The sequence below is a fragment of the Olea europaea genome, chromosome 6 (genome assembly GCF_002742605.1).
Source record: "Olea europaea var. sylvestris chromosome 6, O_europaea_v1, whole genome shotgun sequence".
Classification (NCBI taxonomy): domain Eukaryota; kingdom Viridiplantae; phylum Streptophyta; class Magnoliopsida; order Lamiales; family Oleaceae; genus Olea; species Olea europaea.
The window spans coordinates 27,766,202-27,784,212 of NC_036242.1; the positions used below are offsets into that span (position 1 = coordinate 27,766,202).

Genomic DNA, 18,011 nt, shown 5'->3' on the forward strand with positions numbered 1-18,011 from the left:
CTAGTGCTAGCAAGAATATAAATAGTAAATTCTACGGAATTTTAGTCCTAGCAACCTATTAATATAAGTCCAAGTGAGCTTGGCCATGCTCTTAAATTTAACCCGATCCAATATTTAATTAATCCAATTAATTAAATTTAATCTATTAATTAATTCATGCCTATTAACAAGTATCCCACTTAATTAAGAATAATACTATGCGCACACCTTGAGGTGCACACAAGGGTTTACTCCTCCTCACATGGAGGCGCCTACGCATATTTCATTGTGTGTGGACCACAACTATGTGAGGGGGTATAAACCAGTATGTACACACTTAAGTACATGTAACATTACCCACTAATTAATTATCCAACACTTGTCAATTAATTAATTGATAAATCTCATTTTTTTAGTTCTCATTTTGTGTGTGACAAATTAGATTTCCAATCACGATATCTAATGACGTGAATTATTATTTTGATCTAATCAAAATGGATAAATTAAAACATCCCTTTTAATTTATCATCAATTCACATCTATTATCCTAGAATGACATCCACCTACGTGTCAAGAAAATACATGTGGTGAAAAAAGTTACATGGTATGACAAAATCAAATTCGTTTTTACCATGAAACTATAATAATTTTGTTAATATAATCCGATCAATTACGAGATATGGATATCTGTCAATCCCAATTATCGATAATTTCTTTCATTCCACTATCGAATCAATGTAAGTCGAAAAGGAGTTTTCGACTTATGATTACACGTTGGTTAAAAATTTTGTAATCAACTTAACTAAATGAAATTTAGATCATAATTTCTTATTATCTAAGAATGACAAATAAAGAATTGATCATTCACAACCTTCATATGATTCTTCACATACACGAACAATGCCCTATTAGCGATCCTTTGCAAATCAACATCCAACATCACCAAAGTATGACTTGCCTCATATTAGGCACTATGATGACTTCAATTCAAAAGATCAATTCCATTACCGAACTTTAGAGATTAACCACTGACACTTAGATAGTTATCCACGTAGAATTTCCCCAACGGGTTTTCGATGTTTTGTTCTATAATAAAATATTCATGTGTTTATTTTAGTGTCACCACACTATAAGTTGTGATATCAACTACTTACTTCACAAGTAAGAAATGTCACACGTGATGGTATATCCGTAATAACAATATTATTATCTCATTATTACTTACTACCATAGATGATTTAAGATTCAATCATATTGTGATATGTATCTCACAATCACAACTCATTATGATTAACAAATCAATCAAACTTAAATCTATAGACTCTATTATTTTATATAATTTATTAGAATAGCAATTCAAATAAATAATAAATCTTACCAAAATAAATGCATTAAACATATTAAAATGTTTACAACCTAAATCGACTGAACTTAGGGCATAATACTTATGACAGCTTCTTTTACTGCTTCAAAACTACCAATGTATTCAGCCTCTGTTGTTGAGTCAGTGATTTTTCATGTATGGAACTTTTCCATCTAACCGCTACATTGTCGAGAGTAAACAAATATCCAGATTGAGATTTGCAATCATCCTTGTCAGACTAGAAGATTTCATCAGTATATTCATGAACTCTTAGATCATTTCTCCATATATCAAGAATACATATTTATTCCTTCTTAAGTACATGAAAATGTTCTTAACTACTATCCAATATTTCTCATTAGGATTTGCCTGAAACCTGCTCGTAACACTTAGACCATATGAAACATCCGGTCTCGTACATAGCATCGCATACATGACACATCCTATTGCTGATGCATAAGAAATCTTATCTATTTATTCCTCTCATCTTGTGTTTTGGGACACATATTTGAGAGGTAAATCCCATGTGACATGGGACACAATCCTCTCTTGAATTTTTTCATTTTAAATCTTCTCAAGATTTTATCCATGTACAAAGACTAGGATAAGCCAAGCAATCTTTTATATCTATCTCTATAGATCTTAATTTCTAGAATATAACTACTTCCATGTCATTCATGGAGCAATATTTTGATAACCACAATTTTACCGATTGAAGCATTGAAATGTCGTTTTCCATTAATAATAAGTCATCTACATATAATATTAGGATTACGACAGTGCTCTCACTTGTTTTCTTGTAAACATACGGTTCATCTTCATTTTTTAAAAAACCAAATATCAAACTGAAGATTCCAACTCATAGATGCTTGCTTTAGTCCAAAAATGGATCGATCGAGCTTCCATACCTTGTTGGCTTCTTTGGATTCAAAACCTAGGGGTTGCGTCATGTACACTTTCTCTCGTAAATTTGCATGAGGAAAAGCGATTTTGACATCTATTTGTCATATATCATAATCATAATATACAATTATTTGCAAGAAAAATTCAAATGGACTTCAACATGGCAACAGGCAAAAAGTTTCATCAAAGTCAACACATTATCTTTGTTTGTAATAGTTTGCTAATATCCTTGATTTGTATGTTTATATGGATGTTCCCTCCATGTCGACCTTTTCTTGTAAACCCATTTACAATCTATACATTTTATTCCATCAGTAGGGTCGACAAGGTCCAAACCTTGTTTTCGTACACTGAGTTCATTTCAAATTCCATGGCTTGAATTATTTCCCTAATTGCTGGGGTTGTCAGCCATACGAATTTTTTATACTCTGAGGGCATGAGACACAAAAGCATTGAGTGCATTGTTGTAATCCATTGTCAAGTTTCGTGGATATTCTGTTATTGTGATAATAAAAGTTGGGAAGTATTTTCGTGTAATTCATGTGTGCGTTTATAAATTAATTATGTCCCTTTCATAAAGTTCTGCATTCCTTCATTACATAAAGAAATCTGAGTGTAATTTGGTGGCTGACTAAATAAGAAACTTAGTGCATTATAGGTGAAAATTTACATCGTCAACTTTGACCCCATAACAATAGACAACAAACTAATGATGAATAGAGACAAAATTAAGATGGTAATTAATTATTTGACCCATATGCCATTCTTTCTGTACATAGTTCAAATTGAAGATTAATTTCCGGCGAGAATGTTGCCGAATTCACTCATTTCTCATTTTAAGTTACAAGTACTCTTCTAGTCTTCTTTATTTTCAACCCATTTTGTTATCTGTTTCGTCAAAAGTCAAGAATGAACAATAGATTAATTTGTTATAAATTCAGTGTGAAGTACGTGAACTTTTTCCGCTGCAGTCATTATAAACAATAAGTACTAATGACCATAACACGTCATATTAACTAGTTAAATTTTCCCTACATTCACGATCAGATGCAGTGCGTCATTAGAGGGAAATCCTCACGAAAATGTGCATTAGGTTGAAGATATATTTTTCCTATCGCTACTCTTCTCTTTTTACTTGGGTTTGAGATTGGCTCTAAGAGAAAATTCTATTTTTTTCTATTAAGTGTGATTCCGGCAGTAGTTGCCAAATGGTAGGCAATGTAATTAATAAATGTTGAAAATCTTCGAGAATGTTGTGCGGTAATTTACATAAATAGATAGTGAATAAATATTCGGGCAGAATTTCGACTTACAAAATTAGCGCAATAAATTATAATGAATAATGGACGAGGCAAGAGTTCGACTGTTCCTCCTTAAGAAGAAAATGCCCCGCACTGGTGCTGACAGTCTATTGGCACTCATCTCCCAAAATACAACGACCTCGACTTGTAATAGTAGCACTCCAAATTACAAGACCCGACGAACCTACTAATATTTGATCTCTTGAGAATCGAAGGACTAAAATGCACGAAAATAATATTTGGGATTGAAATGCAAATATAGGAATACTGCAGGAAGGACAATATTACAGGAGAATGGAAGTAAAATAAATTTTCTGGAGTGAATAAAACCGGGGGTCTAGAGTCTATTTATAAAAGTTGAAAGGTTGTGCCCAAAAAATACAACCGCCGAAAGGTTGTGTCTTGGAACAGACATAACTCATTTGGACCAGCAGTTAAAACTTTCACCAACCGCCAGTTTCTAGAAGAATCCACATGTCTCGGACAGAAAATTCGGGGAAAAAAATAAATAATATAATAAAAATATATTTAATAAATCTATCATGTCATAAGTTAGAGGACTCAATCAAGTAAGCAGAAAATTTAATATTATTAATATCAAAATCATGAAATAGAAGCATTACATTCATTTTGAATAGCTCATTGTCTAAGTACTCCTTGCCCACAAACATGCCACTTTTGGATGTTGCCGAGTTTCCCATAAATAATTGTCTTCCATTTATAGGAATGTAAGATGAAAACATTTCCTTATCGGTACAAACATGTCAAGTAGTGTCTGTGTCTACGAACCATTCTCTTGGATTGTCCACCATGTTTACTTCAAATACAACAGCTGAGAGCATTGTTAAGATACATCGTTCGACAATTTGTCTTCCTCGGTCAAGTATACTTGGTCCTTTTTGTTTTGCTTTTTATGTTGGCAATCATTTGCGATGTGATCAGGCTTACTGCAGTTATAACAATCTCCTTTGAATTTCTTAGCCTTGTTTTTTTGCTTGCCATTACCTAAGTGTTTTCTTTTCTTGCTATTAGTTGGCTCCACCAAATTGGCTTTAGCCTCCATACGCAGCTTTCTAGATTTCTTCTTATAATTTTGATTATCTTTCTCAATTCTTAATCTTACAATCAGATCTTCAAGTCCCATTTCCTTGCGTTTATGTTTCAGGTAATTCTTGAAATCTTTCCACATTAGAGGTAATTTTTCAATAATAGCGGCGACCTGAAATGACTCACTGAGCTTTATACCTTCAGCATGTATATCATGCAAGATGATTTGCAGTTCTTGGACTTGATTCATCAATGTTTTAGAATATATCATCTTAAAATCTAGGAATTTGCCCACAACGAATTTCTTTAATCTGGCATCTTCCGTTTTGTACTTCTTTTTCAATGATTCCCACAATAACTTAGCTGTCTTGACTGAACTATATACGTTGTATAGTGTGTTGTCAAAACAATTGAGGATGTAGTTCCTACACAATAAGTCACTATGACTCCATGCATCGAATGCTGCTCATTTTGGAGAATATATTTCTTCCTCCTCAATAGTTAGAGCATCTATATTCAAGAATTTTGCCAAATTCAGAGTTGTGGGATAAAACAGCATTTTCTGTTGCCATCTTTTAAAATCCATTCTTGTGAATTTTTCTGATTTTTTCTCGTGAGCATTGTTTGGGGGTACGATAAATGTGTTTTTACTTATCATAATCTAACAAAATTTTAGAATATAAATTAGCATTTAAATAAAATTTTCATCTTAAAATTGTTGAAAATCTTCGAGAATGTAGTGCGGTAATTTACACAAATAGATAGCGAATAAATATTCGGGCAGAATTTCGACTTACAAAATTAGCGCAATAAATTAGAATGAATAATGGTCGAGGCAATAGTTCGACTCTTTCTCCTTAAGATGAAAATGCCCCACAGTAGTGCTGACAGTCTCTTGGCACTTGTCTCCCAAGATACAATGACTTCGACTTGTAATAGTAGCAATCCAAATTACAAGACCCGACGAACCTACTAATATTTGATCTCTCGAGAATCGGAGGACTAAAATGCACGAAAATAACATTTGGAATTGAAATGCAAATATATGGAATACTGCAGGAAGGACAATATTGCAGGAGAAGGGAAGTAGAATAAATTTTCTGGAGTGAATAAAATTGGGGATCTGTGATCTATTTATAGAAGTTGAAAGGTTGTGCCCAAAAGACACAACAGGCGAAAGGTCGTGTCTTGGAACAAACATAAACCATTTGGACAAGCAGTTAAAACTGCAACCAACCGCCAATTTCTAGAAGAATCCACGTGTCTCGCACAGAAAATTCGGGAAAGAAAAAATAAATAATATAATAAAAATATATTTAATTAATAAAATATTATTTTACCAAGAATATATACCAACTGGGCCAAGCCCACGACCCGGATCCAGACCCGTGCTCATGCTGGTTAGACGAACAGACGATCTTTAGGTCATCTCCCCTCTAAAGACTAGTGGTACCTCCTTGGGGTCCAAACCCAAGTCTCTAACTTGAATTATATAAAGTGGTTTCTATTCTTCTAGTTTTCCTATGTGGGATTGACACTTTTCAATTTTTCACCAATTTTTTATTCCCAATTTATTTCAACTTCAAATGGTCATTTTTTTACTTTAATTTCTCATTTACCCTTAATTAGTTTTGAGAAATAAATACATATATCAACTCTACTCATGGAGTAGAATGCACTTGACCAAATAAATCATTTATCCAACTAACGGGACCAACTTAAATAATTGGTCAAAAGTTGGTCAAACCAACTAATTATTTCAATTTTCCAACAATAAACAGTATAGTCTATGTAGAGGTCAAAATAATCACACGCATTGCTCTGGAAAAATGAAGAGTGCCTGAAACATGGAATAAGTCCCTCAAATAAAGGAACGTCCATTGGATAAATATGTGCATAATTTTAGGTCATTGGACATAACGTTCATATTCAAATACAAATCTTACTTCAAGTGATTTAGGAGATGGAAATATGGTGGATTAAAGAGATACTAACCTAGCTAGTCGATACGTCCAAATGCATTATGTTCTACCTTCAACAATCTTACATAAAAAGGGATAAAATATGGTAAATCTTTACATTTTTTCCATGTTGACATATCTAATGAATTGATCTTCAGCAATATTTCAACAACTTTTAAAGATTTGAGGTTTCATCTTAAAAAATCAAATTTATTTGGTCCAAGGAGGAATTGTATCTAGGAATATACAGCTTCTAAAGACTTGTGGTTAATTTTTTTGACACAAGATTTGAGAAAGGTCAAATAAGCACAACCAAATGTGAATAAAAGGCGTGATCAGGTGCTATACTGAACAACTTGAAATAAACCGAGACATTGTCAATATATGGGAGTCGATTAATCAAAAGTAGTTGATAAGAATACATTAACCCAAAATTCCATAGGGAGTTTAGATCGTGCTAAAAGTGTTAGCCCAAATTTCATGATATGTAAAAGCTCATGTTCGGCCATTTTGTTGAGTTGTACAAGGACAGCTTAAGTGAGAGAGAATGCCATGATCTGATAGAGGTTGTGCAAAGAGTTATTTCCTGAGTACAGGGTTCTTCTTATAGGCACCGTACGGATATTGCGTTGGCAACACATGGTATGGTGCCCTTTTTTGTGATTTTTGACTAGAATCAATGATAATGCATCAAGTGGGATTCTGTAACAATTCTGAGTACTCTTGTGCAAATAGCAAAAAATTATTGTTTATTTATCAACTTTTATATATATTAACGCTCAACAGCAAAAATTAGTTCACCTGTGAAATCTATACTCAGAATGAACAGGGATTTATTAAACTTTGCTTTTAAAGGTAATAATTGGAAGAAATTAACGTAATATATACCGTAATATAGGCAGAAGATTGCGGTCCAGCGTCAAAAACGTATGTCAGAAGCACATTATTACATCATTGATTCTTATTTTTATTAATAGCTTGAAAGTCAAAATGACATTGGTTAATTAGGTTATCATTCAAAGACAATTGCTAATTATATTAAAATCTTGTCCTTGAAAATTATTGTCGTTAAAAGCAAATTTACTTGTACTAATTAATATTTATAGATTAATTGGATATCAAGTACAGGATTTAGTTCTTCACTTTCACTCATATGAAAACTTTAGATCTTTGTATCAAATACACTCTCTCTATACTCAGTCTTAATTTGGTAGTCTAGATTTTACCTATACGATGTATATTCCTAGTGAAGTCCGAGTTCTTTAAATAATTTTCTAATTATACAAGAAGCTACTTTGTTGAATCAAACCAAAAGACTTCCCGTCGGCATTATTCGTTGTTGTAAGTCAACATCTTCCAATGTAATTGTTGGAAAATAACACCAATATTGTACATATTATATTCACAAAACATGTCATTTATGTTCATGAAATCAAAATGCAATTTCGTCTTACCGAAATGAATTTGGAAAGATGAAACGACAGATTCAATCATTTCTTTTCTTTATTTCAAACCTACATGAAATCAAAAGAATGTTATTAATTTTCTGAAATCAAATACGAAAAAAGAATCATAAAGAATCGAGGTGAGATGCGAGTGATGCGACCGGTCGAGGCAAGTATTAGACACTTTGTCTTCAAGATGAATTTGCCCCGTATCGGTGCTAACGGGTTTTCGACAATCATCTCCCAAGATACAACGACCACGTTAAGCCATAGGAGCGCTCCAAATGATTTCGACCAAGGAACTTGAATGGAGTTCTCTCTCTGCCATAATCATAACTTTGATGCAAGTGTTTTATGCAAACTAAAGTGTAAGCATGGAATGGAATGATTTGAAACTATCTATTGACTTTCATAAATTTTTTAAATGATAAAATTCAAACATATGGTATCTATATATAGTAGTTGGAAAGGTATGTCAAAAGACACAACCATTCCAAGAATCACATTTCTTGGAATTCATAATTATTGGAAACCATACCAAGAGTCACATCTCTTAGAACTCATAATTATTGAAAAATGATTATACCAAAGGTCATGACCGTTCATATGAAAATACATCTTTTTGTCCAATTCTTTTCTAGAACATTTCACAATATTCTATACATTTTTTAACAATTTCAAATATTAAGTGGCTTACATTTGGTTTAATTTCTTATTCACCAAATTAAAAATTCCACTTAAATAATCATGTAAAATTGGTCACAACCAATTTTCCCTACAAAATTTCAACAATCCCCCACATGAATGAAAATTAATGCAAATGTCTATGCAGACACTGATAGAGAGAGCGGAAAACACTGGATCAGGTAAGGTATCTTCTGGCTTTGAACCTTCCTTAGTGAAATACCATCGAATTTACTAGCTAATTGGTGAACCCGATGTTATTGAACCATCAGTCGTTAGTGTAAACCAAGACAACAGTACTCACACAATGTCTTCCATAAACTGTTCATGGTTCTCATGACTTGATTCATTTTGGCCCTAAACCCATCTTGGTTATGTAAGTATTTAGAGAATTCCAGCCTTAAATAATTCTCATTGAAGCGGCCCCACTTTACACTTACATAGGTAATCTCCTATTAAAGGTATTCTACCCCACTCTACTTGACTTAATCAAGATATAGAAATCATTAAAAATTTATTTTAACCTCCAACCACTCTGCAGAAAGCACTTTAGTATCATCGGACTGAGTTAGAAAATTAGTTTCCTAAGTGCTTTATGAAATCCTCATAATTTAGTTGTCCCTTTGAACCAAGATCTTGTGATCTCCAGTGGTTACCATCATAAGGACTCTTACTCAGTGGACTTAATCTCATTCCTTTCTATATGCAGTATACTTGATCTCTTGGTAAACATATATAAATGGATCCACAAGTTTACACCATTAAGATCAACTGCTTATGGTACTATGTCATCTAGACTTACCATTACATGTAACTTAGTATCTTATCAAATTTAACTAGCCAACGATCGATTCATTTGATAGATACACATTGTCACCATTGAAATCCTCTTATGAAGATACATGTTTCTCATTAGCCTTATCTAAAGCCTCATCAATTTCCAAACATGATTGGAGCATTTCTATCAAAACATTACACTAGTCTATCATATTTACTAGTGGATTTCATACATGGGTATTCAATCTCATCATTAAAGCATTGCAATGCATTTGAACTTTATGAATATTCTCTAATATTCCAATTGTTATTGTATATCCAAATAACCGTCATGATCCGCTTTCATCCCATTTCATCTACTTTAGGACTTTTATCCCTTTTCATCCATAGACTTAGTGTATACCATAACATCACAATATCCTTCCAATACCATAGGATATCTTGTGAAATGTAATCCATTGGTCATGGTATATTTCAAATACCTAAGGACCCTTGTTAGTTGTGACACGTTTCCATCCTTATTTTGACCAAGTGTAGACTTGTGTTAATAGGGTTTTTGCCGAACTTTCCTCTAATACTTCAAACTTTTTAAATATTTTCTCAACATAATGAGATTGGAAAAGTACAATTCCTTTCGATGTTCTAGAGATTTTTATCTCTAGTAATACATATGTCACACTCATTTCTTTCATGTCGTAATGCTTCGTAAGCATTTTCTTGGCGTTTAACACCACTTCGTGATAATTGCCCATGATCAACATATCGTCTACATATAGATACACAATCACGTAGACATCTGGTGTATTCTTTCACGTATGCACACTTGTACATTCATTTATTTTGAACTCATTTGACAACATCATTTTGTCAAAATTTTGGTGTCATTGCTTAGGAGCTTGTTTCAATCCATATAAGAACTCAACAAGTTTACAAATTTTATGCCTTTCACTTGGAGACACCTTCAGGTTGCTCTAGGTTTATCTCTTCTTCTAATTCACCGTTTAGGAATCTCGTTTTCACATCCATTTGGTAAATCTCAAGGTTATGTATTGCTGCAATTGCAATTAGTAACCTTATCGAAGTAATTCTAGTCATGGGTGAGTAGGTAAAGAAATCCTTCTTCTTGCCTATATCCTTTGACAACCAATTTAACCTTATATTTGTCAATGGATCCATTCGATTTTAATCCATTTATACCCTAAAGGCTTATTTCTGGGAGGAATATCTTCTAATTCCTATGTATGAATTTGTATTGTGGAATCTATCTCACTATTGGTAGCTTCCTTCCAATGCAGTACTTTCAAAATAGACATTGATTCTTCAAAAGTCTTTGGGTCATTTTTTACCATATATGTTAGAAAATTTAGGCCAAACAAAGTGGACGTTCTAACCCTCTTACTACGCCTTGGTTTCTTTTCATTTGAAGACCCATTTGTAGTTGTATATGTTTTGTTATTCAACTTACATTTTTCTTATCTTTACAAGGAAAACACATTCTCAAAGAATATCACATTGCTTGACTCAATTATGGTACCCTCGTGTACATTCGATTTGTGTACCAGGAAACGATATACACGACTATTATTGAAGTATCAAATAAATATGCAATCAATCATTTTGGAACCAATCTTTATTTGTTTAGGTTTAGGAATCTCAACCTTTGCCAAATACCCCCACACTTTTAAGTGTTGGAAGGAAGGATGATGACATTTTTATAACTCATATAGTGTCTCTTCCATTTTCTTGAGAGGTATAGGAAAGTGAAACTTTAAACTAAGTTACTCCCACAATTCCTAAATTAGGGTTATATGTCCAAGTAATAGGGTTGTACCCATACGACTTGAACTTTTCACATAATTTCTCAAACATTTATGATAACTCCCACATTTTTGGATTATTCTTGAACTTAGAGTTTATCAACTCTTTCATAGTTCAATCCATTTATCACTTAGATAATATCCGCATCGGATGCTTGGTGAAAGTCTAAGTACTTTCAAAATAGTGGTCATTGCTTCACGTGAATGAAAAATCATTTTCCATTCGAAATTGTACTTCAATCAATCATATTAATTTGATCATCCAAATTAAATCAAGGTCATTTTTAAGGTCATCACTAGACCAACAACGCTTTTAAAGCATATACCAATTTAATTGGTTCCATGATTGAAGTCAAATTCAACAATGAAGACGACTAAGCATTTTCAGACATGTGCAACTTTAACATATGTGATATTTCACAAATAATATTATTCAGGTCAAATAATAAGGCATATACTCACCTTATTTTCCATGTTCACATTTGAAAGAATAAATCAACCATAGATTGACAAGTTGTGCTTTCAAAGTCACAACCTTACAAAAGGACATATCTCTTGGAATTAATCCTAGAATATTTCATAATATTCTTCACAATTTTTGCATAACATTGTTTTTATCCTTTACAAATGAATATTATTTCACAATCATTGTTTTTAAGGATATCCAGCACCACCGCTAACTATAGACATCATTTGTGCTCTATAAAATATTTTCATATCTCAATAATTGGGCAAGCAATTTTCACTTTAAAATGATTATGACAGAACCACATTTTGTCACTCTTATGCAACTATAATTTTGCACAAGTCATCTCATTTAATTTCATAGAATTGATTGAGGCTATCATCATTAATCAAGGTTTGTATAATTTTCAAACCAAAATCCATGGGCATATACCAAATTTACAACTTCATACTGTACTGTAACTTACCGTATATATCGCTTACTGTATATGCTGCTCATCGTATATACAACTTACTATAAATGCGACTTACCGTATTTGCAATATACCGTATATGCAGTTTACCATAATTGCAACAGCATACCGTATTTGCACTAGCATACCATATTTGCACCAGCATAATGTATTTGTAACAAATTACCGTATTTGCAACAACATACCATATTTGCACCAGCATACCATATATATTCAGCTTATATGCAACTTACAGTATATGTCAGATTTGCATATACAGACCAAAAAGTCTATCCAAAATCCAAATCCTTGTATGGATTCACCAAATGAATTCACTATTTGGAATTTATATTTATACAAATGACACTATAATCTCACATTCCATATTCGCTTTCCATGATTATCATATAGACACCCAACAAAGTTGCTTATCCAACCGAAGGAACATAGATTTCCTCCATGCATATTTGTATAATTATTTCAAACAAGGCGCAGGCCATTGTATTGACAAATAAATTCTATACGTCAAAATCATGAAACTACATGCTCGTTCATGATTTTTAACTTCAAATTTTCAACTTGCAAAATATGAAATGGACCCACAATGTCCATTCATAAATAATCAATTCATAATTTGAAATTATTAATATCAAATATGCAATGGACTCAAAGACCAAACGGGCACATGCATAAGTCTACCGTTTTCATTTTCTTTTGCATTTAAAATTGAAGAGTCACATTATCCCAAACATTTCCTCCCATGGCAGTTGCAGAATATTCAATGAGACATCAAAACGTATTCCATAATTTCAATACTAATGGTCAGAATTTAATCTCCAACATGAATTGCATTAAATATATATTTAGTGAATCCTTATTCCATGCAATAAGTTGGAGTCCCTTCCAAATTAATTCATAATCATTCATTTCCTATTTTTCGGTTAGAAACATAAAGATAATATGGAAATTCCATGACAGTCCCCAATTTTCACACTTCGATTTTACTCATATCCATGCCAATGCAAAATTCTGGAAATGATACTTTACATGAATCAAGCAGTCGCCATACCGAGTAGATCCTGTTCTCCACCACAATTGCATGAGAAAGTCACCATTTAATATATGCACTTGTTTGACTGTTCATGTTTGTAACGTCCAAACTCAAATTGATTTATGGATTAATGAAAGGAAATATTCCAATAAAATCATGTAGCATATAATGCCATTAATCTTTTAATATGGACAAACCCTTTGGATTTAAAGGCGCTAGCATTTTTGTAAATAAAATCGGCAAATGAACTACTAATGTTTACAGTTTTGACAAATGAAATTATTTGGAATAAACATTATAATATATTACATATACCATCAACATCAACATGAGTGCACAAAACTCAATTGTAATTCATGCAGAGACTTTATAAACATAATACATTATATATAATTCATGCAGAGACTTTAATATGGCAAATAGACTGCAGAATAATCAGTTTTGGACATAACCCAATTTAAACATATAAAATAAACACGTTCTCTCAATTGAACAATATGTTTGGCAGATTCTAAATGGAATATAAAATGGCAGTATGTTCGACAGATTCTAATAGAACATAAAATGCATAACAAGCACCAAAATTCATCTTAAGATTGTTGGAAAATAACACCGATATTGTGCATATTATATTCACAAAACATACCATTTATGTTCATGAAATCAAAACACAATTTCGTCTTACCGAAATGAATTTGGGAAGATGAAACGATAGATTCAATCATTTCTTTTCTTTATTTCAAACCTACATGAAATCAAAAGAATGTTATTAATTTTCTAAAATCAAATACAAAGAAAGAAATCGAAAAGAATCAAGGTGAGATGCGAGTGATACGATCGGTCGAGGCAAGTGTTAAACACTTTGTCCTTAAGATGAATTTGCCCTGCATCGGTGCTAACAGTTTTTCGGTAATCATCTCCCAAGATACAACGACCATGTTAAGCCATAGAAGCACTCCAAATAACTTTGACCAACGAACTCGAACGGAGTTCCCTCTCTACCATAACCGTAACTTTGACGCAAGTGTTTTATGCAAACTAAAGTGTAAGCATGTAATGGAATGATTTGGAACTATCTGTTGACTTTCATGAATTTCTTGAATGATAAAATTCAAAAATATGGGGTCTATATATAGTAATTGGAAAGGTATGTCAAAAGGCACAAACATACCAAGAGTCAAATATGTTGGAATTCATAATTATTGGAAAATGATTATGCCAAAGGTCAATACATCTTTTCATCCAACTCTTTTCTAGATTATTTCACAATATTCTATACAATTTTTCAACAATTTCAAGTATTAAGAGGCTTACATTTGACTTAATTTCTCATTCACCAAATTAAGAATTCCATTTAAATAATCATGTAAAATTGGTCACAACCAATTTTCCATGCAAAATTCCAACAGTAATTTCACTGCACGGATATTGTTTACTACAATCAAATTTCATTGCGATTTCTGTTGACGAGCTTCATGTATGTCTAGATGTGTTATATCACTAATCTTCACAACTGAAACATGAAAAAAGAAAAAAATAAAAAATAAAATTAAGGCCCCAATTCAGTATTAATTTGCAAGTTAATTGTACAAATTCATTGAATTTTTTGTGAACGAGTTCCCATGTCATTCCACAAGCGAGGGTAGGAATTGTATAATCTTTTCGTCAATATGATCCGATTAATTACAAGATATGGATATATGTCAATCTCAATTATCAATCATATATTTCATTCCACTATTAAGTTAATGTAAGTAAAAACCTCTTTTTCGACTTATAAGTACACCTTGACCAAGAATTTCATTTTCAACTTAAGTGAATAAAATGTTGACCATAATCTCTTATTATCTAAAAGTGACAAATTTTTTATTGATCATTTACAACCTTCATATGATCCCAATATAATATCACTGCATGTGTATTGTTTACTACAATCAGATTTCATCGTAATTTTGTTTACGAACTTCCATGTGTTGTCCAGATATGTTATATTATTAATCTTTACACCTGAAACCTTACAAAGAAAAAAGAAAAATTAAGACCCCTTTTCAGAATTAACTTGCAAGTTAATTGTACAAATTCATTGAAATTTTTGGTGAACGAGTTCCCATGTCATTCCACAAGCGAGGATAGGAATTGGCAAAAGGATTGGATTTATCCCAATAGCAAAGAGTAACAATATATTTTATAATGCTACGATAATTACCTAATCAGGGAAGTTTTGTAGTCGGGGCAGTAGTTTTGGACAATAATTATTTGATTTTCAACTTTAACCATGACAACATGCTGGAAAAGAACATATTTAACAAATCCATTGCTTGGCTTGGCCCATGTCTTCGCCCTCACCCCATTTTAAGTTCTTGTCAATGTAATTGTTTTAACTATCAATTTTGCACTCTAGGTTCTTACAAATCCCGGCCTAGACTCCCAATGCTGCAAAAAACTCAAAAAAATTAACTAACTCAGCAATATGTAGCAGGCAAATGATGTTGAGAATTTATTTGATCATAAACAGTGGAAAATAAAACAGATTTTAATTCCCACCAAAAATCTTTTTGGTGTTTAGAGAGAAAATATGATAAAGAATTATATCTTTGATGAATTCCTTGAAGAACACTTTTGATCTGCAATTTGCATTGTCCAATCGTCTAACCTTTAATGAAAATCAACACAGAGAACAAGATTGAAAGAATTAGGGTTTTTCTTTTCTTGTGCTAGTAAGAATATGGATAGTATATTCTACTGAATTTCCAAATTCTAGCAGTCTATTAATATAAGTCCAATGGAGCTTGGCCCATCTCTTAAATTTAACCCGGTCAAATATTTAATTAATCCAGTTAATTAAATTTAATCAATTAATACAATTAATTAATTCGTGATTATTAACAAGTAGCACACTTAATTAAGAATAATACTACAAGTACATCTTGAGGTGCACACAAGCATTTACTCCTCACATGGAGGCGCACACGCATATTTTATTGTGTGTGGACCACATATATGTGAGGGTATGTAATACATAGTTAAGTACACATAACATTACCAACTAATTAATTTTTCAACACTTGCCATTAATTAATTGATAAATCTCATTCTTTTAGTTCTCATTTTGTGTGTGACCCATTAGATTCCCAATAATGATACCTAATTTCGTAAATTACTATTTTGATATAATCAAAATGAATAAATTAAAACATAAAACATCCATTTCAATTTATCATCAATTTACATCCTAGATTGACAGCCAACAACGTGTCAAGGAAATACATGTGGCAAAAAAAGTCACATGGTTAGACAAAATCAAACTCGTTTGTTTACCATAAAACTATAATATTTTTGTCAATATGATTTGATCAATTACGAGATATAGATATTTGTCAATCTCAATTATCGATAATATCTTTCATTCCACTATCGAATCAATGTAATTCGAAAACTCATTTCGACTTATGATTACACCTTGGTCAAAGATTTTGTTATCAAATTAACTGAATGAAATATAGATCATAATCTCTTACTATCTAAGAGTGGTGAATCATGAATTGATCATTCAAAACCTTCATATGATTTTTGACATACATGAATGATGTCTTATTAGCGACCATTTGCGGATTAACATCCAACATCACCAAAATATGACTGCCTCATATAAGGCACTATGGTGACTTCAAGTCAAAAGATCAATTCCATTATCAAACGTTAGAAATTAACCACTGACATTTAAATAGTTATCCATGTGGAATCTCTCCAACGGGTCTCCAATGTTTTGTTTTATAATAAAATATTCACATATTCATTTAAATATCACTACACTTTAACTTGTGATAAAACTACTTACTTCACAATTAAGAAATGTCACATGTGATGATATATCTATAATAACGATATAAGTATCTTGTTATTACTTACTACCACAAATGATTTAAGATTCAGTCATATTGTGATATGTATCTCATAATCACAACTCATTATGATTAATAAATCACTAAAACTTAAATCTAAAGACTCTATTATTTTATATAATTTATTAGAATAGCAATTCAAATAAATAATAAATATTGTCAAAATAAATGCATTAAATATATTAAAAATATTTACAACCTAAATCCATTGGACTTAGGGTATAATACTTAGACAACTTCCTTCGCTGCTTCAAAAGTAGTAATGTATTCGACTTCAATTGCTCAATCAGTGGTTTTTTCTGTATGGAACTTTTTTATCGACTCGCTCCATTGTTGAGAGTAAACTTATATCCAGATTAAGATTCGAAATCATCTTTGTCAGACTAGAAGCTAGTATCAATATATCCATGAACCCTTAGATCATTTCCTCCATATATCAAGAGTACATATTTATTCCTTTTTAAGTACTTGAGAATGTACTTAATTGCTATCCAATATTTCTCACCGAGATTTGCTTGAAACTTGCTCGTAACACTTAGATCAAATAAAACATCTAGTCTCATAATAACATCGCATACATGACAGATCGTATTGCTAATGCATAAAAAATCTTATCCATACGATTCTTCTCATCATGTGTTTTGAGACACATATCTTTTGAGAGGTAAATCCCATGTGACACAATCATCTCTTGAATTCTTCCATGTTAAATCTTCTCAAGACTTTATCTATGTATGAAGATTGGGATAAGCCAAGCAATCTTTTAGATCTCTCTATAGATCTTAATTTCTAATATATAAGCTACTTCTTCCATGTCTTTCATGGAAAAATATTTTGACGACCACAATTTTATTGATTAAAGCA

General features: G+C 32.0%; 1 pseudogene; it reads right to left on the minus strand.

The window, feature by feature from the left end:
• The window catches only part of LOC111395351, a 47,162-nt pseudogene that overhangs the window by 13,347 nt on the left and 15,804 nt on the right, over positions 1–18,011 (minus strand).